The sequence below is a fragment of the Belonocnema kinseyi genome, chromosome 6, assembly GCF_010883055.1.
Source record: "Belonocnema kinseyi isolate 2016_QV_RU_SX_M_011 chromosome 6, B_treatae_v1, whole genome shotgun sequence".
In the NCBI taxonomy this organism is placed as follows: domain Eukaryota; kingdom Metazoa; phylum Arthropoda; class Insecta; order Hymenoptera; family Cynipidae; genus Belonocnema; species Belonocnema kinseyi.
The window spans coordinates 3,846,698-3,852,960 of record NC_046662.1 but is presented as its reverse complement, the minus strand read 5'-3'; the positions used below and the strand labels follow the sequence as shown (position 1 = coordinate 3,852,960).

The 6,263-nt window shown below is 28.0% G+C and overlaps 1 protein-coding gene across 1 annotated transcript in view; it reads right to left on the bottom strand.

Annotated features, from left to right (window-relative positions):
• LOC117174244 (hemocytin) overlaps positions 1 to 4,772 on the bottom strand; it is a 56,256-nt gene extending 51,484 nt beyond the window's left edge. Inside the window, exon 1 of the mRNA XM_033363148.1 lies at positions 4,683 to 4,772. The gene's annotated coding sequence lies outside the window, so the exon portion shown is untranslated. The remainder of the gene's footprint in view (positions 1 to 4,682) is intronic.
• Positions 4,773 to 6,263: the final 1,491 nt, after the last annotated feature.

Genomic DNA, 6,263 nt, shown 5'->3' with positions numbered 1-6,263 from the left:
ATTAAGAAGAGAATTTTTCAACTAAATGGTGAATTTTCAACCGAAAAAGATTATTTCTCATACAAATAAATGAGTTTTTAACTGAAAATTATAATTTTTAAAGAAAAAAATCTGCCCGCTACGCGGGCATATTTCCATCGCTTGCTGCGCGCGGCTCGCTTCGCTCCCAAGTTTGAGCGCGCCTAGGGCGCGTGACTGTTGGTTCTCGCGCTAAGCGCTCGTTCTTTATATTTTCGCACATTCTTGCGCAAACATTTTAAAATTGAGACTCAAAACATCCACCACTGTAATTTTGTGATTGTGAATTCTCTTTCGTTAAAAGATAGTTTGCGCGCACCTGCGGCACGCGACTGATGGCAATAGCACTCCGCACTTGGTCTTTGCATTTCTTCCGCATTCGGGCACAGACCTCTTAAAATCAAAGGTGAATGGACCGACAACTGTAATTTTGTGATTTTGAACTCTCTTTTGTTAAAGCTCTTTTGGCTTTAACGAACACATCCTCATCAAGTATCTCGTGCTTCGCACTCGATTTTGTCCAACCTGTCAACTTTTCTACATTATACACAACACTTTCATATTAATTATAATACATTTTATGTAACCCTGCCAGGGATTACTTATTAAAAAATTGCAAAATAAAAAGCAAATTGTATTTATCATGTTTATCTTTGTATTTGTTTCTTATTTTGCTTTAAATTGTATTCTAAGCTGCTCTCAAACACGTATCATTTCAATAAATGTATATCATTACAATTCATGATATGCATAAAAATTGAATCATACTAATTGTTAGTTCCTTGTTTTTATCATTTTTTTATTTTGAATGTTTTTTACGAATAAATAAAACCTACTGCGCATCTGCATAGGGTCTAATACGGGAACCTATATACCTAGTGGGCACAAAGTTTGGCGACGTCTTTATGACATCGTTACGACATCTTTACGACAACTTTACGATATCATATGTCCATGTTCGTTAAGGTATCTTTACCATATCGTAAATAAGTCGCACGATCTGACGAGGGCTTTGCGATATCGCAAAGACACCGAAACGACATGGGCACAGGATGTCGTCAAGATGTCGTAAAGATGTCGTAACGATGTCGCAAAGACATCGCCAAATTTTGTGCCCACTGGGTAGGACCCTATATAGGAGCCTACGTCCTCTTTTGTCTTTTCTGTGCTTTTTACAAAAAGTTAATTTTTGTAATTTTTAATCTTATGTTTTACGATTAAAAGAAAATCTACTCGTCCTATCGAAAAATAATTAATAATAAATTTATAGGTTTTTTTAGGCGAACAAATTTTATCTGGTAATTTAAGTTCATACCTTGTGCCGTTTTTTCAAACAAATTTAATAATTTTATTTAAAATGTTATTTTTTACGACTAAAGCAAAAATTAACTGTCCTATAAAAAATTAGAGCTCTTTTTTGGATGAACAAATTTTGTCTCATTTTTTCTCGAAGCTTATATCGAAAAGTGATTCATCCTTAATTTTTAGTTCTTTACAGGGCGCGCAATTGGAGCTTTTTCATTTTTTCGTATCTTGCATAGTTTGAACAAAAAATGGAATCTTTGGATTTGCTCTAACTCTGATAATTTTCTTTTCATAGAAAAAAGTCGGAAGGATAAATTGTTTAAGTTTTGAAGTACTATGAGCAACCGTGCATAGAATTTATACACCTGGAAAAATGTGGTTTGAAAATTTTTTTGTGCGATCAAATTTCGAATTTTCAACTTTTTGAACAAATTGCAAAAGTTGTTATCATAATCTTGTAGGGATTTTAAAAAGCAACGTTTTTCTTTTTCAGACTTTTTTTCGTATCATGCGTTCTTTGGCTTAAATCGCTCATTTTAGTCTGTTTTTCTGGATTTTGAAAATGCTATAACTAGTAATTTTTAATTTTTCAAAAAAAGTAATTAGGATAAAATGTTAAGTTTTTTGAATTCTATAAATAAACGTATAGAGAATCTTGGAATTTTTAAAAAATTGGTCTTAAAAATATTCAAAATGTGCCCACTTTTTGAATTTTCATCCAAAATAGCTGGCTAACGAACTTGACCTTGAGTTAAGGACACTAAACGAGTGCACCAAAGAACAATCTAATAGATTAATTTTTTCAAAAGTAATCGTGTTCACGGATAGACAGGCAGACTGACATACATACAGATAGACACCCAGAGGGCACAAAGTTTGGCGACGTCTTTATGACATCGTTACGAAATTTTCACGACAACTTTACGACATCCTATGTTCATGTCGTTAAGGTGTCTTTACGATATCGTAAATAAGTCGTATGATCTGACGATGTCTTTACGATATCGCAAAAACATCGAAACGACGTGGACATAGGATGTCGTAAACATGTCGTAACGATGTCCAAAGGATGTCGTAAAGACGTCGCAAAAATTTGTGCCGTCTGGGAATTTTCATCCTCAAAAGACAAATTTTCAACCAAAATAAACTAATTTTGATGAAAATAAATGAGTTTTAAAATATAAAATATTATTTTTGGACCGAAAAATTCATAAAATAAATAAACTTTTCAACTGAAAAATATCATTTTTGAACCAACAAAATTAAATAATTAAATATTAACTTACAAAATTAATTTTGATCTAAAAGAGTTGAATTTTCAACCAAGGAGATTAGTTTTGTATCGAAACAAATTGTTAACAAAACACCTACATTTTTCAGAAACGAAATGAATTTAAAAAAATCTTCAACCGAAAATATGAATTATTAACCAAATAGTTAAATTATCATTTGAAACAGTTAAATTTTCAAGTTAAAATAGAATAGATAAACATAAAGATAATAAGTTTTAAACTAAGAAAGAACCATCTTTAACAAGAAAAAATGGAATAATCACATTTTTAATATTAAAAAAATGTTATGAAGAAGAATTTTCTTTGAAAAAGACGTTTTTTTTCAACCAAATGCATGATTCTTCAATGTCAATCTAAATTAACAATAAAATATTTTTATTTTCAATTTGAATAATCTAATTTTAACAATAAAAAACGAGTTTTCAACCAAATTTTTCAAGTTTTAACTAAAGAGATCAAATTTCAACTACAATGATGATTCTTCAATCAAGATGAAGAATTTCCGACCAAAAACTTTAAACTTTCTACCAAGAAGGATTATTTATTAACAAAATACATAAATGATCAATATAATACTTTAATTTTTTAGCATGAAATTAATTGAATTTTCAACTAAAATTTTTAAACTTCAACCAAAAAAATTAACTTTTAACAAAGAAGTTCCACCAAGTTATTGGATTATCCATAAAAAAAGGCTATTTCTTAACCAAAAATATAATAATTAATATTTCTAAGAATTTTTTAAAAACAAAAAATCTACAATAATTTAATCAGAAAAGATGAATTCTCAAAAACAAAAAATTAAATAGTTGATATTGCAACCGAAACATATTTTTATTTTTAATAAAAAACCGCCGATTTTAACCACAAAAGATGAGTTTTAAAAAAAAAAACTCAATAGTTGATACTGCAACAAAAAAATATTTTTGTTTTTAATTTTAATTTTCGACAAAAAAAGAAATCTTTTTTTTTTAATTAACATAGGAACACTTTTATATTTCTTACACATCTTTAAAAACTTTAAAGGCACAATGACTTTTTTGCAAATTTTACTTTAAAAATTTTGCAAATTTTACTTTAAAAATCGTGCCATTTTTGCAATTTATGGGATATGAAGATTTTTCATTCTGCAGTTTATCTCGCTTTTACACTCTTAAGTGATCCAAAAAAATAAAAATGAAAAACAATGTTGCTTTGGTTTTTTTTTTAATATGTACAAAAATGGCTCAAAATCCCCATCTAAGCTTCTGAAATTTTTAGGAATCGTAGTACTGATTAAGGCTACTTACCATAAATTTTTCATTAAGTATTTTTTTATTTATTGGTAAAATCATATATATATTTTTTTAACATGGCTTTTTTAGCAATTTTTTGAGATATGAGAATTTTCCTTGTTTCAGTTTATGCAGTTTTTTTGCACTCTTTCAAAGTCCACAAAAAATTAAACGACAATGAAAAATGGTAACGTTATTTTGAATTTGATAAAAAAAAGAAAAAAGTTTTCTCAAAAATCCCAACTTTTTATTTCCTGAAATTCTTTGGGATGATAGGTTCTGATGATATTTTAATTCACAAGATTAATTTTGTACCAAAAATTAAAGATTTTTCAACTAAGAAATATGAATTTTCATTCCAAAAGAACGAATTTTCTATACAAAAAGCAAATGTTCAAACAAGAAGATACATTTTCAACAAAAAAAGTTAAATTAAAAAAAATTATTTTTGTACATTGTTATTTCACTTTCAATCAACGAATATTTTTCAGTCAATAAATAAAAAATATTTCACACCAAATGTTGTATTTTCAAACCAAAAAGAGGAACTTTTTACAAAAGATTTGAATTTTCAAACCAAAAATTTCGATTTCTTAATAAACAATTGATTTTTCAACCAAAAAGAGTGACTTTTTAACCAAATTGATGAACTTTCAACAAAATAATTATAATTTTTAGCCAAACAAGAAAATTTAAAATCGCAGAAGATGAATAAAAATAGGAATAAATATGTACACAAATTATTTTATAAATAAATAACAACTATGACTAGAAATAATTAATATGCTCTAACCTTTCGCCGATGGAACTTTCTTCCCCTTGAGTTGAAGTTGCAAGAATCAAAATACAATAATGGAAGAAGACGATAACAAGAAATTTAAAAGACATTATTATTAACAAAAAGATTTCATCAATAAGAAAATATTTGCAAAATAATTCATTTATGTCATGATGAAAAATTGAAACTGTTGAGAAGAATGCGCTCCCTTTTCGCACTGTGACAATTTTATAATTCGCTTGCTTATATATAACCGCAAATCTGAAGGAAAAGGGATGTGGGTTTTGATAAAAATTCTCGATTAAAAAAACCAGGTCACCTTCCCCGGGAAATACAATATTACACTCATTATCCCATCAGAATTTAGACCGTAATTTATTTGTATAACATTTTCAGATGTAAAGTCTAACAATTATTTAAATATTTGAAAATTTTGGTTTTAAAATATTTTTCTTGTGGTCTATAGAAAAATATTAAATTTTCTTGCGTTTAATTTAAAAGTATTAAACTTAAAATTTTTTCAAATTAAAACAACAATAGTTAAATTGAAACCAACCACTGGGCACAAAATTTGGCGACGTCTTTACGACATCGTTACGACATCTTTACAACATCCTATGTCCATATCGTTAAGGTGTCTTTACGATATCGTAAATGAGTCGTATGGTCTCCCAGTCGGCACAAAATTTGGCGACGTCTTTACGACATCTTTACGACACATTTACGACAACTTTACGACAACTTTACGACATTCTATGTCCATGTCGTTACAGTGTCTTTAAGATATCGTAAAGACATCGTCAGCCTAGTGAGCACAAAATTTGGCGACGCCTTTACGACATCGTTACGACATCTTTACGAAAACTTTAGGACATCCTATGTCCATGTCGTTAAGTCGTCTTTATGTTATCGTAAATATGTCGCCAAAGTTTGTGCCCACTGGGTATTATAAAAAAAAGTTTTAAAGAAATTAATAATTTAAGTCGTTTGGAATTTAAAATAGTTTAATTTTCTATTAAATAATAAAAATTTAGCCAAGAAAGATGAATTATTAAGCAATCAGTTGCATTTTTTACCAAAAAGCATTTAAACGAAACTGTTGAATTTTCGAGCAAAAAAGATGACTAACAAAATGGTTAAAATAAAATAAAATTATTTATTTATTATTCAACAAATTTATTGAATTTTTTAACAATTAGCAACATTTTTAAGCTAATAAGATGAACTTTCTACTGAAAGAACAATTTTCAACTGAAAAAGAGGGATTTACAAAAGAAAACTGGAATGGTTAAATTTACAACACACAAGATTATTTTTAAAAATATTTTAATTTGGAACTTAAAATGATAAATTTTCAACCAAAAATAGAATCGTTAAATTTTCAGTTCAAGAAACTGAACTAAAAAAATGAATTCTCAACCAATTGAATTTTAAAAAAATCTGATTTTTAATAAAATATTTTGATTGTCTACTACAGTAGTTTTTTTGAACCAAAAATATGAATTTTTCTACAAAAAAGTTAATTTTCTAACAGTTTGACTGTCTACCAAATTATTTATGTTTGGAGCGAAAAAGGCGTCTTTTTTAGAAAACAGT